Consider the following 16681-nt stretch of genomic DNA (forward strand, 5'->3'; position numbering starts at 1 on the left):
TCCTTCCGCTCCAGGTCTTCGGCGGAAATTCGGCGGTGGGTCCTTCACTCGCTCCAGGACCCCCCGCCGAAGTGCCCCAAAGACGCGGAGCGGAAGGACCCCCCCCGGCCAAATGCTCAGAGGAGGAGCGCTGCTGCCTAGGGCGGCAAAAACCCTGGTGCCGCTTCTGGTAACGTGTACTAACAAAACTTTAGGGGCTGCTCCTGCTCCAACAGCAGTGTGAAGCTGGAGTCACTCAGGTGAAGGCAATGGATCTAGTTCTGACCTCACACCAGTTTTACACTTAACTCCTCTGACTTCAATAGACTGACTTCTGAGTTACACCAGTTTGAGCAAAATTAAAATCAGGCCATTGGAATTAGGTGGACATTCAAAACAAGTGTAACTCATACAGCAGTTGCCGCTGCCTGGCAGCTTGTCACTTTACCCCTGTGCAAAATAGGTAGAATGCAGTGCAGCTCAGAATGGTCACAGGTACACCCACTTGGCATTCAGTGTGCAGAGGTGTAACCTCTACACAAGATCCCATGCAGAGGCGAATCAGGCCTCAAAGGAGGCAGAGGTGCAGAAAAAAAAGAAGAAGAGGGTATAAAAGAAAATAGTTCTCCCTCTAGTTTAACTTGCACCACCACCATTCCCAACATCCTGCACCAAATTCAGAGCTGGTATTGCTAGATTGTAAAGCAGGAAGGGACCTTTCTGATCATCTGGTCTGACCTGCTCTATAACACAGGCCATAGCACTGCGCTGAGTTAATTCCAGAGAATATCGTTTAGAAAAACATACACTCTTGACTTAAACATTTCCAGAGATGGAAGATCCACCACACTCCTTGGTAGCTAATTGCCCTCACTGTTAAAATTGTGTGCCTTAGTTCCAGTCCGAATTTGTCTAGCTTCAAATTCCAGCTACTGGATTGTGTTAGACCTTTCTCTGCTAGATTGACGAGCCCTGTAGTATAATTTTTTTTGTTCCCCATGTAGGAACGGTTACTTTCTAACAGTACTTACAGACTAAATAGATTGAGTCTGTTTGGCACATTCTGTCATGCTCTAATCAGTCTCGTGACTCTTCTCTAAACCCTCTCCCATAAGATGCATCCTTCTTGAAATTGTGGAAATCAGAACTGGACACAGTATTCTAGCAGCAGTTGCACCAGTGCCAAATATAATGGGACTATGCATTGGCTTCAATAGGAGCTGTTCCTGCCTCAGGTTCAGTTTTGGTCCCTACAAACTGATGTAAATTTCATTTATTTTGCACAGTCACTGAATGCCACATGAGTCCAAATTACAGCTGCCTTCTCCTGCTTCCTGACCAACTCACCCCCCATCCCATTTATATCACAGCTGTGTTGGCCCAGACACTGGGCTCTTTCTCCGACAAATCTCTTCTGGTTTAGCAGCTATATTTTCATCTTGGCCAATGAGGACTGTAGCTTTCTGGCATAGTCCATTTGTGTTTGAGTGTTTTTAACCAAGTTTCATAGATGCCAAAGCCAGGAAGGCCCACTGTGATCACCATAGAACTTCCCCAGCATGATTCCATGAGCAGATCTTTTAGAAATTCTTGATTTAAAAATTGTCAGCGGTAGACAATCTACCCTGCCCCTTGGTGAATTTTTCCAATGATTAATTCCACTTAGCATTAAAATTTATGCCTTAGTTATTTCCATTTTGAATTTGTCTAGCTTCAACTTTCTCTGCTAGATCGAAGAGCCCACTGTTAAATATTTGTTCCCCATGTGGATATTTATAGACTGTAATCAAGTCTTCTTCTCTTTGTTAGACTCAAGGAGCTCAGTATATTTAGCTGATCATTAAAGGCAGGTTTTCTAATCCATTAATCATACTCAGGGCTCTTCTCTGAACTCTCTCCAACTTATCAACATCATCTTGAATTGTAGACACCGGAGCTGACACAGTATTCCAGCAGCGGTTGCACCAGTGCCAAATATAGAGGTAAAATAACCTTTCTACTGCCACTCTTAATTGTTTTTTATGCATCCCAGGATCACATTAGCTTATCTGTTCCCCCCCCCCCACAAATACAGAACATTTATTGAACACGTCTGTCGTTTCTGTATTATTGTTGAAATGTCTACCCTTTCAAAACAGTTTCTGGATTAGTTGGTACCAAATTCTAATGATGACCTGTCATTTTGAATTCTGGTCTCATGCCCGGTTTTACCCCCATGTAACTCAGTTGACAGCAGTGGAGTCGTTCCAGGTTCACCCCCGCTGTGAGATTAGAATCAGGCTCTATGCTCTCTCTTTCTGTCTGGGATCTACATTGCACTGAGCAACTCACAGACATCAATGTATTTATCCCCACAATCGCCCTGTGAGGCAGGGTGGTGCATATTACCTCCAGTTTAGAGACAGGGAGTTTAGGCACAGCTTAAGGTCAAGATTTTCAGAACTAACCAATGATTTTAGATGGCTCTGTTTTTGGCTGCCCACCTGGAAACATCGTAAAGTGGCCTCATTTTTAAGAAGTGCTAAGCACCCTCCCACTGAAAATCCTGTGTTTTTAATGATGTTTTGAGCCGGGCACCCAAAAATTGGTTTGAAATACCCAGACCTCTGGAAAGCATACGCTGACTCAGCCCTTTATCCTCCTGGGGTGCTGTGTGTACACTGAATTCTGTGCAGTGTCAGAGTCAGAGGCTTTCTACCGGGCACCATGTGGGAATATAACTCGCCGCCTATGCTTCTGAGGTCTCTTCCAACCCTTGTTATACCAACAACGTTGGTTTACTACTTATTTCTATTACTACTTATTCCTTACACACACACACACACACACACACATTCACACAATCATTCATTCAGGTTCTGTATAGATGTTATAGTTACCAGCCTAGATGTTGCTCATGCCAAGTTACTGGCCAGGTATCTTGATCATAAGGATGGAGCCGAGTCTGTGTCAGATGCATCTGATGCTCCTGGAGGCTGGCAGCAGAACCATAGACTCAAAGTCCTCAGTCTTTAGAGTCCAGTTTTATAGGAATTTATTCCTATGTCAGTTCATGAGAGTTGCTTCATTTTGCTGTTGCTAAATCAATCAGCAGGTGGCTGGCTCCATGTTGTCAGATGCTTTGTTTTTCCTTCCTTTGAGGTGTGGTGGGTGGATTCCAGTTTGCCCTCCGGGGGTCATCTGGTTGATCCCACTTGACACCTTCTTCAGCAGACACTGAATTCTTCAGGCTGGTGACTCCCTAACCATTCATTCACATACATTCTCTATCTTAATCACATCTATTTCACTGTCTCTTTACTTTTTGGGGTGTTACCAATTTATGTGAGACTCCCTGTCTTTTAACAAGCAAAGATAAAGTGAGATGAAAACTGACAGAGGGTGGGGGTCTCTATCTATACACTATAACAGCTACTGTTTTGGCTTACTTAGAGTTAATTAATGTTTAGCAAGGTTATACCAAGTATCTCTTTGAGCAGGCTTCACACAGACACAGCTGGTGGCTTGCAGGTTAGAGGCTAAATGCTGGGAATTACAAATTTACTTTTAACATAAATCTTAAGTTATAAAGTATTAATTAACAATAAATCAATAAATCATTTCTCATATAAACCATGTTTAATATAAACCTTCTTTAATATCCCTACATAATCCCCCTTTTGACACTACGATATACATATACTCGTTAGTGTCACTTTCTATGTAACCTGTTTAAAAAAAGGTACTGTGAGGCAACATGGGTTTGTGATTTCAATCTAGTGTACAGTCTTTTTATCCAGAAACACATGGTTAACATTTCAATAATACAAATACAATTTAATACTAAGACAACTATCAAGGGATGTAGCATTACTGACAGGATGCCAGTAGTGGTTGGGGACCATCCAGAGAATATATTATACCAATGATAAGTTGTTATTTGTTTTGTAAAAACAGTACTGATATTGCATTTACATTTATTTACTGGGGGGGCTGCTAACCCTTTGCCTCTTGATCTATGATCATTACAGTAGTTGTTGTTATGGTAGGGCACAGGTGATCTATTGTAAACAAACCAAACAATTATAACCAGGTGAATATAACTAAAACCATTACAATAATTGGGTACATTTGATGCTGCAATAGCCATCAAACAATAAAAGTTACTGAGGTTAGGACCTTTTTAAGCACACACAACAAATAAGATTGTGTTGGAGGACCACAGTTATGCAAGGTTAAGCTGATTTGGACTTAAACTAACATTTATTTGCTAAAATGTTGCAGAATTCCCTATTTTTAACAGTTGTACTTAAGAGGTTTTTGGGGACCTGAAAGATGGGGCCCTGCAATTATGGGCCAAGGTCTTACAGGTTATGGGGGCCCAAGAACTACCCTTTAGGACTGGGGGAAGTAGAACCAGAGTGCATAGAGAAAAGTGTGGAATTAACAATACAAGCAAATGTAACTAACAAAACAAATGTATTAATAAAACCTAACAAAAAATAAACCTGATGCACTGGGGACCAAAGTTTTTTTGGACACAAGTGGTGATTGATAAGTTGGATGGACATGGGGGAAGTAGAGAGAGGAAAAGACATTTGCTCTGTCTAGTGTAGTATTTTTTTTTTTTTGTTTTGGACCCAATGCCAGCACAGGACACCACTAGAGACAGACACAGAACATGCAACAGAGAACATGCAACACAGAACACTGAACACAGACTTTGTCGCGACACTATAACCATGGTATTTTATAACTCTTCAGCTGGTACCAGCTCTCCTGATGTTTTGGTTTTAGAGCCTGAAAGATAAAAGCTTAAAAATAAATTAGCACAGTGCTTCCACATGGCAGACCCTGCTTAGTCTCTGCCACTGTGTGTTTGGTACTTGGTGCTGCACAAATGCTAATTAAGTGGTGCAAAAAAAAATTTTTTTTTTTACTTTAAAGTTCCCAGCCACTTTGCCATGGCCTGGAGGTTTGAGGCAGAAGCAGGCACTGTTGTTACTGTGCAATGGCATTCTGGCCCTGGGAGGAGGAATCTACCCAAATATTCCCCTTCCCACTCTCCAGAGGGGTCCCAAAAACCTGCCCCTTCTGGGGTCTTAAATGTTTTTTTTTTTCTGATGTTACTGCTGCTGTAAGATGTGAGAGTGCTGTTTTAACTCTCTGTACCCAACCTTAAGGGCAGCTAACTGGGTTTGGGTACTACATACATTTTTATTTCTCTGCTTTTGCAGCAGAGGCTTTAAATCTTGATGCAGTTTTTTGTTTTTACATTTTCCCAACAGTTGTGAACAACAACCAACAACCAACAAAAAAAACCAAACTGATAAATATTAAGCACTATAACCCTTAATTCCTAAAAGAGCAGCTTACAATGGTTGTTTATTTTCTTCCCATGTTTTTCGGGGGTCCCAAGCCTCTTTTTCCCAATGTGCCATTACTTTCCAATTTTCTACCCCTTTTTCCAATTGGGATAGTTTTTCTTTTAGAGATATTTTCTCCTCTTTACAGGCTGCTAGGTGGAGGTAGCTGTCATTACAAGCCTTCCACAGCAGCCAGATCCCTGCAGCATCTCTTTTTACTGCATTTAGGGGTTTGCATATGAGGATATATTGGGCCAATCTATCCTCTAGGTCCAAAATGGTGCAGATATCTGCAAGGGCTTGTTCAGTCCAAGGACTGTGCCCATATCTTTGGAGGATTTGCTGAAAAGGCGTTCTCTCTTTAATAGGTGAGGTAGAAGCTATTTTTGACTTTATTTCTTCCTCTGGGACTGTTTTCCCTTGCCTTTTTTTAAACATTTTAAATTTTGTTCAGCGAGCAGCACTGTCTGGTCCCTGGGACCCTCTTGTTGCTCCTGATATATATATATAACAAGTTTCCTACTACCCACACGGGGGCCAGCAGGTTTTTGTTAACAATTTTACTTTTCCTACTACCCACACGGGGGCCAGCAGTTTTGGTTAACCAGGAATAGAACTGTGCTCTGTAGAGCCAGTTGTGTGCACACAGATTGGTTTACAATAAGTGAGGCAAAAATACCAATAATCCCCCTTTCGCTATTCTCCACCAAAATGTTATACCAATATAATAAAAACCAGCAGGATCTTATTAAGAGGGATAAGGCAAAGATGCCACATTTATTGTAAATACCATAACAAAACAAAAGACAGCAAAAGACAAAAGCAATCAACGTTGTTTTACTACTTATTTCTATTACTACTTATTCCTTACACACACACACACACACACTCTCTCTCTCTCTCTCTTATTCATTCAGGTTCTGTATAGATGTTATAGTTACCAGCCTAGATGTTGCTCATGCCAAGTTACTGGCCAGGTATCTTGGTCATGAGGATGGAGCCGAGTCTGTGTCAGATGCATCTGATGCTCCTGGAGGCTGGCAGCAGAACCATAGACTCAAAGTCCTCAGTCTTTAGAGTCCAGTTTTATAGGAATTTATTCCTATGTCAGTTCATGAGAGTTGCTTCATTTTGCTGTTGCTAAATCAATCAGCAGGTGGCTGGCTCCATGTTGTCAGATGCTTTGTTTTTCCTTCCTTTGAGGTGTGGTGGGTGGATTCCAGTTTGCCCTCCGGGGGTCATCTGGTTGATCCCACTTGACACCTTCTTCAGCCGACACTGAATTCTTCAGGCTGGTACCTCCCTAACCATTCATTCACATACATTCTCTATCTTAATCACATCTATTTCACTGTCTCTTTACTTTTTGGGGTGTTACCAATTTATGTGAGACTCCCTGTCTTTTAACAAGCAAAGATAAAGTGAGATGAAAACTGACAGAGGGTGGGGGTCTCTATCTATACACTATAACAGCTACTGTTTTGGCTTACTTAGAGTTAATTAATGTTTAGCAAGTTTTATACCAAGTATCTCTTTGAGCAGGCTTCACACAGACACAGCTGGTGGCTTGCAGGTTAGAGGCTAAATGCTGGGAATTACAAATTTACTTTTAACATAAATCTTAAGTTATAAAGTATTAATTAACAATAAATCAATAAATCATTTATCATATAAACCATGTTTAATATAAACCTTCTTTAATATCCCTACACCCTGATATTCTATGATTCTGTGAATGAGAGGAGATGACCTGAAATTTGAATTGAATTGAAAATTGAATTTCTCTTGGGAGAAACAATGTTGCAGCCCTTCTCCCTCATGGCTCCCTTCACCCCCGTCCCCTTTAACCAGCTTTTCCCCACTGCAACTCCTCCTCCCCACTCTGGACCTGAGTCTCTTGATGCATTTTTTACCCTTACTTCAAAGAAACACTGCAAAATGCATATTCAGGAAAAGTTTTGGCAAACCCCTTCTGGGAACTGCTGCCAACGATGGTTCTGTGTCTTGGGTTAGGGTTGGATCTCTTCAGCTGGATTGCTTCTCAATTCACCAAAGATTGCACACACTGTCGGAGACAGCAACAGGCCTCTTCAGTCACACTGATCATATCTAAGGGGTTTTCCTGGCACTGTTGCCTTCAATTGAATCTGACACCCGGGCTTTACCATCCTTTTTAAAGCCCACTCATGTGATTCCTTCAGATAATAGGGAGTCTTTGTTCCTCTCTGTGGCGGATGAATGTCACGCAATCCTGACCACCCCTGGAGGGGATGGTTTCATGATGAAAGCGCTGGTCAGAAGAGAATGGGAACCATTACACTGAATGATGCCTCAAGATAAGGCCAGTTCCACTTGCACCAGAATATAATGCCTCATACTGACATCACTCCCCTCCACAGGAAAAACAACCCTGGGCCCAAGGCTGAAAGGAAATCATTTTTAAAAAAGCTCCTTCTCTTGGACAACAGCATCTCCCCCAGGCCAGGACATGCTTGGGTGTGATCTTTGAAGTGACAGCGTTGTGGGAGTCCCACTGGAGGAAGCTGAATGCCAGGGGGGAGGAAGCATGTTTGAGGGCACTGGAGTGAGTGAACAGCATGCTGAGTGGTTCTGTCTAAGGTACTGAGACACCCCACCCACATTCCTGTAGCGTCTGAGCATCTCAATCTCAAATGTATTTAGTTGCACAGCACCTTCTGAGGGCAGGTCTACACTAAGGGCGGGGGGTCGAACTAGGGTACGCAAATTCAGCTACGTGAATAGCGTAGCTGAATTCGAAGTACCCTAGTTCGAACTACTCACCCGTCCAGACGCCATGGAATCGAAGTCCGCAGCTCCAAGGTCGACTCCGCCACCGCCGTTTGCAGTGGTGAAGTACCGGAGTCGACCGGAGCGCGCGGTCTAGATTAGACGCGATAGTTCGAACTCCGAGAAGTCGAACTCACCGCGTCGACCCGGCAGGTAAGTGTAGACTAGCCCTGAGACTAAGTACCATTATCCCCATTTCACAGTAATATAACCGAGGGGCTGAGAGACTTGTCCCAGGTCTCACAAGATGCCCCTTTTCTGAAATAGTCAAACATCTCCGAAAATAGATCGGACACAACTTTTCTAATGAGCAGCGGCAACTGGTGGTGTGGGATTCTATTTTGGGTGGATATCGCGCTTCTTGACAGACAGACAACTAAGGTCTGTGTCCCCTGGTCTCTCCAGATGAGCTTTCGCAGGCGCAGCCCACTCAGAACAACCTCAGGGACCAAAAGAGCTTTCTTTGCTACAACAGGATGCAGTGTGGTTACAAGTGTTTTAATTCACTATCTTTTCTGTGGGGGCTTCTTGAGTTCCCCATGATGCCTCTGTGGCACTCAGGAACAAACAGCATAACATCTATTTATCGACTGCCCTATTATCTCAATGGTGGATAGGCATGCTTGACGGCTGCGGATCATAGAATATCAGGGTTGGAAGGGACCTCAGGAGGTCATCTAGTCCAACCCCCTGCTCAAAGCAGGACCAATCATCAGGTTTTTTGCCCCAGTTCCCCAAATGGCCCCCTCAAGGACTAAGCTCACAACCCTGGGTTTAGCAGGCCAATGCTCAAACCACTGCACTATCCCTCCCCGCAATGCTGCTGCTGTGATGGAGTGGTGACATCACTTACCTAACAGCTAATTCATCATTTGTGCGTCAGAATCCACACACCAAACGACACAAAAGGTCTGTGCCCTAGTTCCTTGATCCACCTTCCCCCAGAGTGGGCTTGAAGGGGAAGTGAGCCAGGCACCTGCTTAGGAAGGTGCCCTGCGAAAAGTTCGCCCTGATTCAGCGGCTGTACTGAGCTAATATTTATTGATATTACAGCATCATCCAAAGGCTCAGTGGCGACTTGGGACCACTGTGCTATGCAAACACAGTGAGAGACACTCCCTGCCCCATATAATCCCATTTGCTTGTGCTCCTAAATTGTTCAGGCACTTTTGAAAACCCCACAGGAAAGAGTCAGTTCAGACAAAGGAAACAGGCACAGAGAGGTGAATTGAGTTGCCCAAGGACACACAGCAGGCCAATGGCAGAGCTGGGAATACACCTCTACCTCAATATAACGCTGTCCTTGGGAGCCAAAAAATCTTACCGTGTTAGCAGTGACACCGTGTTATATTGAACTTGCTTTGATCCACCGGAGTGCACAGCCCCGCCCCCTCAGAGCACTGCTTTACCGCGTTATATCCAAATTCGTGTTCTATCGGGTGGCGTTATATCAAGGTAGTGGTGTACTTGTCCACTGCACAGCACTGCAGTTGTGGGTTATAAACTAGAGGCATTAAAAAAACAACTTTCTGTTAAATTGAACAATAAATATAATGGAAACATTTCCAATGGTTGTAGGTTTGCATCAGCTTTTCTTTTTTTTTTTTAAACAGAACATTAATTTAGGCCTAAATGTGACTTGACAGGCTGTCTAATTGCTTCTCTTTGGAGTGTGTTAAATAACATTTATAGTTCCTAAGAACAGGGAGGATTTTTTAATATGCTCTGTTCAATTGATACTCTTTGGGTCCAATTTTCAAAAATCCTGGCCTGAGATAGTCATATTTGCCACATGTGCATTCATGAGCCCAGACCTGGTGGAAAATGGTATTTCTGTGGGCAAATAACCAGCTGTGTGTGCAAACATGTTTTGTATGTACAATTGTCCCCACACATCTTGTAGGCAAAAATGAGATCCTAATTTTTGAAAATATGGCTTTTTGGTCTGTTCCTGATTTTCTCTTCTAAGCTCTTTTCCCTGCTAATTTTTGTTTTTAAGGTCAGTGGGGTAAACTCTTGTCAGTCACTGTGAAGTTACACTACCCTTCAATATCAGCATGACTTTCCAAACTTCTATAACATAAAAGCCTAGCAAATGGGTCACAGTATGAATTGGCAGTCGGAGAAATCATCCACTGCAATGAATTACAGTTGACAGACATTGCACCACTTGAAAAGTGACACACAAAACAAGCGTGAGGGCTTTTATTTCTTAAGGAATCCCTTCAGGAACTTTGATGAGACAACCCTAAGGGGGGCAGATGAAAGAATATTAAAGAACTTTCCCCAGCAGGAAAGATGTATAATCATGGGATGGAAAGACATTCAATTGGCTCACTTCGAAATAACTTGAAAAAACAGCAGAGCGCAGACCTGGTCAGGTTAGTATTTCACATCAGCTGTATTGGGGAATGTTTGTGGCTGGCTCAAGAGCATCCCTCTTGTGCCTCAGGGCTCCAATCATTATCTTTTGGGGGCCACAATGCTGCGATTTGCCTACCCCCTCCGGGCTGTTAGGTTGCAGACTCCTGCAACTCATTCAGAATGGAGAGAGGTAAATAAGGGTGTTGCCCAGGGATCTGTACTGGGACCTGTGCTGTTCAGCATATTCATAAATAATCTGGAGAAAGGGGGAAAGAGACAGGTGGCAAAGTTTTCAGATTATATAAAATTACTCAAGATAGTCAAGTGCAAAGCAGACCTAAGAGGGATCTCACAAAACTGGGTGACTGGGCAACAAAATGGCAGATGAAAGTCAATATTGATAAATGCAAAGTAATGCACACTGGAAAACATAATCCCAACAAAATCTGAGGGTCTCAGGCCATGGCTACACTTGCAAATTTGCAGCGCTGCAGCAGGGTGTGAAAACACACCCTCTCCAGCGCTGCAAATTGCGGCGCTGCAAAGCGCCAGTGTGGTCAAAGCCCCAGCGCTGGGAGCGCAGCTCCCAGCGCTGTACGTTATTCCCCACAGGGAGGTGGAGTACGGACAGCGCTGGGAGACTGGCGCTTTGACTACACTTAGCGCTTCAAAGCGCTGCCGCGGCAGTGCTTTGAACTGCAAGTGTAGCCTCAGCCTAAGTTAGCTGTTATAAATCAAGAAAGATCTTGGAGTCACTGTGGATAGTTCCCCGAAAACACCCATTGAATATGCACCGTCGGTCAAAAAAGCTAACAATGTTAGGAACCGTTAGGAAAGGGACAGAGGCCCTAGCCTCTGACTGCCAGGTGCTGGGAATGGGACAGGGGATGAATCACTTGATAATTGCCCTGTTCTGTTCCTTTCCTTTGAAGCATCTGGCATTGGCCACTGTCAGAAGAGAGGCTACTGGACTATTGTTCTGACTCAATATGGCCATTCTTCTGTTTAGCATCAGTCCTGTTCTACCAGGGGCAATGACAGGTTTAACCAGTGACCTGCCAACCCCCATCAAGCAAAGTATTCTTTATTCAGAACAAAAGCATTTCAGATAAAACATATCTTAAAACAATAAACAGCTTATACCAGAGGTGGGCAAACTACGGCCTGCAGGCCACATCTGGCCCGCATGAGCGTCCTGCCTGGCCCCTGAGCTCCCAGCCAAGGAAGCTAGCCCCAGCCACTCCCCCGCTGTCCTCCCTAACCCGCAGCCTCACCTCGCTGCACTGCCAGCGCTCTGGTCCACTGCTCCTGCCGGGCAGCATGGCTGGTTGCAGCGAATCTGCAAGCTCCTGCTGCTCTGAGCAGCATGGTAAGGGGGAGGGAGGATGGATAAGGGGCAAGAGAGGGTCTTCTCCAAGCCTGCGGTTTCCACCTTGGCCCATATGTGGCCCTAGTCTCTGTTTGCCAGAAGCTGGGAATGACTCTCCCTGTGCAGGAGCTCAGGGGCCGGGCAGGACGGTCCCGCAGGCTGGATGTGGCCCGCGGGTCATAGTTTGCCCACCTCTGAGTTAAAGCAACAAGAGACAATTAATATGACACTCAGAAGGAGACAGTAATGGTCTAATAATCAGTTCTTAAACCAGAGAACTGGGAGTTAAATGATTGGCATTCTACTCTCAGCTCTTTCACATTGAGTATGTTGACACTGCAGCTGGGAGCTTCCCAGCCCAGCTAGACAGACGCAAGCTAGCGAGACTCGAGCTAGCATGCTAAAAATAGCTCTGTGGATGTTGAGTCTCTGCCCAAGCCGCAGCATCCCCATGGCTATTTTTAGCATGCTAAGGTGAGCCTCGCAAGTCCAAGTCTGTCTGTCTACCTAGGGTGGCCCAGTGTAGACATACCCTCTGTGACCTCTGGCAAGTCCCTTCACCTCCTTATGCCTCAGTTTCACCACCTGTTAAATCACGATAGCAACACTTACTCCCCTTTAGTAAAGTGTTTAGAGATCCGCAGCTGAAGGGCACAACGTGAGTGTCAAGTATTTGACCTGGTCTACATTGGCGGGGAGGGGAGAATCGATCTAAGATACGCAACTTCAGCGACGAGAATAGCGTAGCTGAAGTCGACGTATCTTAGATCAACTTAGATTGACTTATTTCACATCCTCGCGGCACGAGATCGACAGCCACCGCTCCCGTCGACTCCGCTTCCACCTCTCGCCCTGGTAGAGTTCCGGAGTCAACGGGGAATGCATTCGGGGATCGATGTATCATGTCTACCTGCTGATCTGGCGGGTAGTGTAGACCTGCCCTTAGCATTGACATGGTGTGGATGAGCCAGAGGACACTGGGAGAGATTGGCATATGTCTGGAATGTTGATGCGTTCCATAGAACATGGTCATTCTGATTGCGAAATGACAAGAAGAGACAAAGTTCATAATCACAATAAGACTCTGTGTGAGATAACTAATCCCAGTTAATCATCCATGGAAACATTACAAAAGGAGGTTTTGTAGCATATGGTGGAGAAAGAACATCTGATACTGACATAGTTTTTGCTAACTACAGGGGAAAACAGTTAATGTAGAATAAGTGAATGAGTAGAAGAAACCTGACAGTGCTGACTGAAGGATCATCTTTACTTTCTTTGCTTTTTGTGGGTGTAGTTTCATCTTTAATAGCTGGGGATTCTGTCGGGTCTAATCTGGTCCAAAATGTAGGAGTTGTACAATCAGTCATTACTGTTTGTAAAAAACGTCTGCCCTATGGAGTTGTTTCGACAAGTTCATTTTTAAAATAAATACCAATTGAAACATTCAAGACACAAACAAATCTGTAATCCAAACGTTGCAGCACTCTGCTAGTGCAGGAGATCCCAGAGATGAAACTGATCTCTGACTGAAGAAGAAATGTTGAAAATGGCTAATTTCATTGTCCAGGCTGAATCAAGTGCAAAATATAAACACACATAAATAGCAAGCAAGCAAACAACCCCCCCTTAGATTGTTATAATTATTTTGGTTTCTAATAGCCTAAGGCATTTGGTATGTGTAAGGGACATGGTGGGAAAAGAGCTTTAACTTTAAGCGCATGGAGTCGTTCCACTGAATTCAGTGCGAGTATTAACATACTTCAAGTTAAGTGTGTCCATAAGCGTTTGCTGAATCAGAGCCACTGGCTCTCGGTGTTTCCAAAACTTGCAGTTTAACCGCTAGTCTCGTGGTCTTTGATGTACTTTTAAGCCCCAGCTCCAGGAGACAGGATAATTGAAAATCTCAGCTTTCATTTTTTAAAAAAGTAGTACGTTTCTAGCCCTCGGGCTTGCAGAAAAAGTTTTGAAAATGTGACACTTAAAAACAACAACAACCCCAATTTCCTTTAATCTCATGGGTTTTAAGCTAATCTTGTGATGTTTTGGGACCTGTCTTGTGATTTTTAAACAACTGGGGTTGGTAATACGCTATTCTTTCCTGGAATTGTATGGGAAAGTGCCTGTGCTTTACACTGCAGGTCCCTCATCTGCTGGAGACAGCAGCAGCATTGTATATAATGCCTCCTCCTCACCAAAGCGACTTCCAGAGCCTTCTTGCAGATCAAGGGCCACCTGGTTTGTTCTCTGGCTAGGTCATTAGGACAGTCTGGCTGGCTGTTCAGTCTATGTCTGTCACTGGCTTTTGGCGACCACATGATTGCTGGATTTTTTGCAGGTAAAAGTACATTAGAATCTTTGTCCTAATAATACATCCATACCAAAAAGCCAGTGAAACCAAACCAGTGCTGACGCAGGCAATTGCTGGGTTGGGCTACAAATAGGCTTGTTTCTAATCTTGTCCTGCCACTTAATATGGAGCAGCTGACAAAGATGACAGGAATTGAAAATGACAATCCAGTGCTCTTTGGCCTTCCTCAGCTCCTGTGTGTCATTGCAGTATAATAGAGTTGGCATAACTATAGTTCTGTAGATCTGCAGCTTTGTGATAACCTTCATAACATCTCCACGGAGGCCACCGAAGGGCCCAGACCATGGCAGGGCTGTTGCTATACAAGGATCCACAGCTTCTTAACATTGTCCAGCACTCTCTATGATGCTTCCCAGGGTTTTGTCAGTTGCCCCCTGGTTAATATTGAGCTGGGTGTAATCTAGAGTTGAATGCCTGGACAGGACCAAAAAAAAAAAAAAAATGTCCTCTCCACTTTCTGGCCAGAGAGGACATGGTAACAAGATTGAGGAAAACATTGTTAAACAAAACATGTTGGCCAAAAGTGCTCCCTTATCTATGCTAGAGAAATTTAGCAAGATTTTCCCACCACTGCTAACACCGGTTTAGTTTCACCATTGGCAACATTGTGAGCTCTAATAGATGGGCTAATGGTATTTTAACCTGCATTTCCCTTGGGGCTGCTCCGAGTAGGGTTAGTGGACTTAGTGCTTATAAAGCCAGCAGAGTGCAGGCACCAAGGCTTCCAGTGTTACCACCACCACTGGTAGCAACGTTGGGAAATTTTTGCAAGGCTACAAGCAAGGGCTGCTTTGCAAGCAGTGAGGGGACCCCCCAAAGCTGAACAAACTGGCCATAAAGTCCCAGGAAAACACTTTTCTTTGTTTTCCAAGCCTCTGGAAAGAAAGACCCTAACTGTTCTGGCTGCTCAGCACCATTTCACCGGTTGCTATGGTTCATATGGTGGTTGTCGCTTTCTCTCGCCAGCAAAGAGAAACAGCCTCATACTAAATGAACTTGCTGTGGGGCTCTGAAGGAGAGGATTTTTTTTTCTTCTGCCTAGCTTCTTTTCTTTGCCTTAAATGATGACTCCTATGGTAGTGTTAGTGACCCAACCAAGCCACGCAGTGAAAGCAAACCCCCAACTACAGAAATGCTTGCAACCGCCACTAGAAAAACCAAGCACGTCTCTGTTTGCTGATGGTGCATTACCCAGGCTCCTCTCCCAAATACAATTCATTACAAACTGTGAGACTCAGCCTACACCCACCTTTACCTCCAGCCCACAGCAGTGTGCTGCACTCTGGCTTGTCCCAGGTGCTGATCCTTAGATTAAAGCCTTATTGGAAAAGCTTATCTCCAGATCCAATGGTGGGTGAAGTGCTGCCTGCCAAAATGGCTTAAACTGGATAAATGGACTGAAAAGATCATCATCCCACAGGAGGGGGTTTATGGGCGACAGGTAAACTGACAAGAAAGCGCCATCGAGAAATGCCAGGATTAAGTAAAAAGTAACTTCCATTTGTCAGCTAGACTTACAAAAGATACATCCTTATCTCCAAGGTCACAGGGGCAAATGTATACACAGATCCCAAGCATGCTGGGGGGAAGGAAGATAAAGACTCAGTGCCAGGCTGTGGGAAGTGTCTCGTCTTTCTGCCTCCTGACTTTCTTTTTTCAATATAAAAGCTGCCTAGAACTGAAGTTTTAATGATGACAGGAGATTCCTAGGTTTGAGAGAGAGAGTACACATGTATTTGCATACCCATGTCCTCGTGCAGCTGTGCATGTAAATATATGGCTCTTCTGCCACTCAGTGAGTCTTATTTTAAATTCCAAAGGAGGACCAGAGTAGGGGCTGCCAAAGACCTTATATGCCTCTCTGACTGGGAGACCTTCTGAATATGAAATGTACCAAAGTGCATGGGTTCAGGGCCGGTGCAAGGATGTTTCACACCCTAGACGAAACTGCCACCTTGTGCCCTCCCCCCCACCGCGTCCCTGCCCTGAGGCATCCCCCCTCTGCCCTGAGGTGCCCCCCCCATGGCAGCTCCCCCCTCCACCCTGGAGGCGCCCCTCTTGCGGCAGCTTCCCACCCTCCGCCCTGAGGCACCCCTGCTCCGCGCACGAGCACCCCGTGGCTGCTTCACTTCTCCCGCCTCCCAGGCTTGTGGCACCTAAGCTGATTGGCGCCGCAAGCCTGGGAGGCGAAAGAAGTGAAGCGGCCATGGCGTGCTTGAGGAGGAGACAGGGCAGGGGAGAGCTGGAGCGGGGAGTTCCCCTGCGTGCCGTCCTCCTCTTACTTGCTGCAGGCGGCCCTCCCCGCGCTCTCCTGCCCCAGCACCCTCTGCCTAAATGCCGGTGGCGACCGGGGCAGCCGAAGATCCGGCCGCCGCGGTCGCTGCCGAAGAAAATGGCGCCCCCCAAATGCCAGTGCCCTAGGCGACTGCCTAGGTCACCTAAATG

The sequence above is a fragment of the Mauremys reevesii genome, linkage group 6, assembly GCF_016161935.1.
Source record: "Mauremys reevesii isolate NIE-2019 linkage group 6, ASM1616193v1, whole genome shotgun sequence".
Classification (NCBI taxonomy): Eukaryota; Metazoa; Chordata; order Testudines; family Geoemydidae; genus Mauremys; species Mauremys reevesii.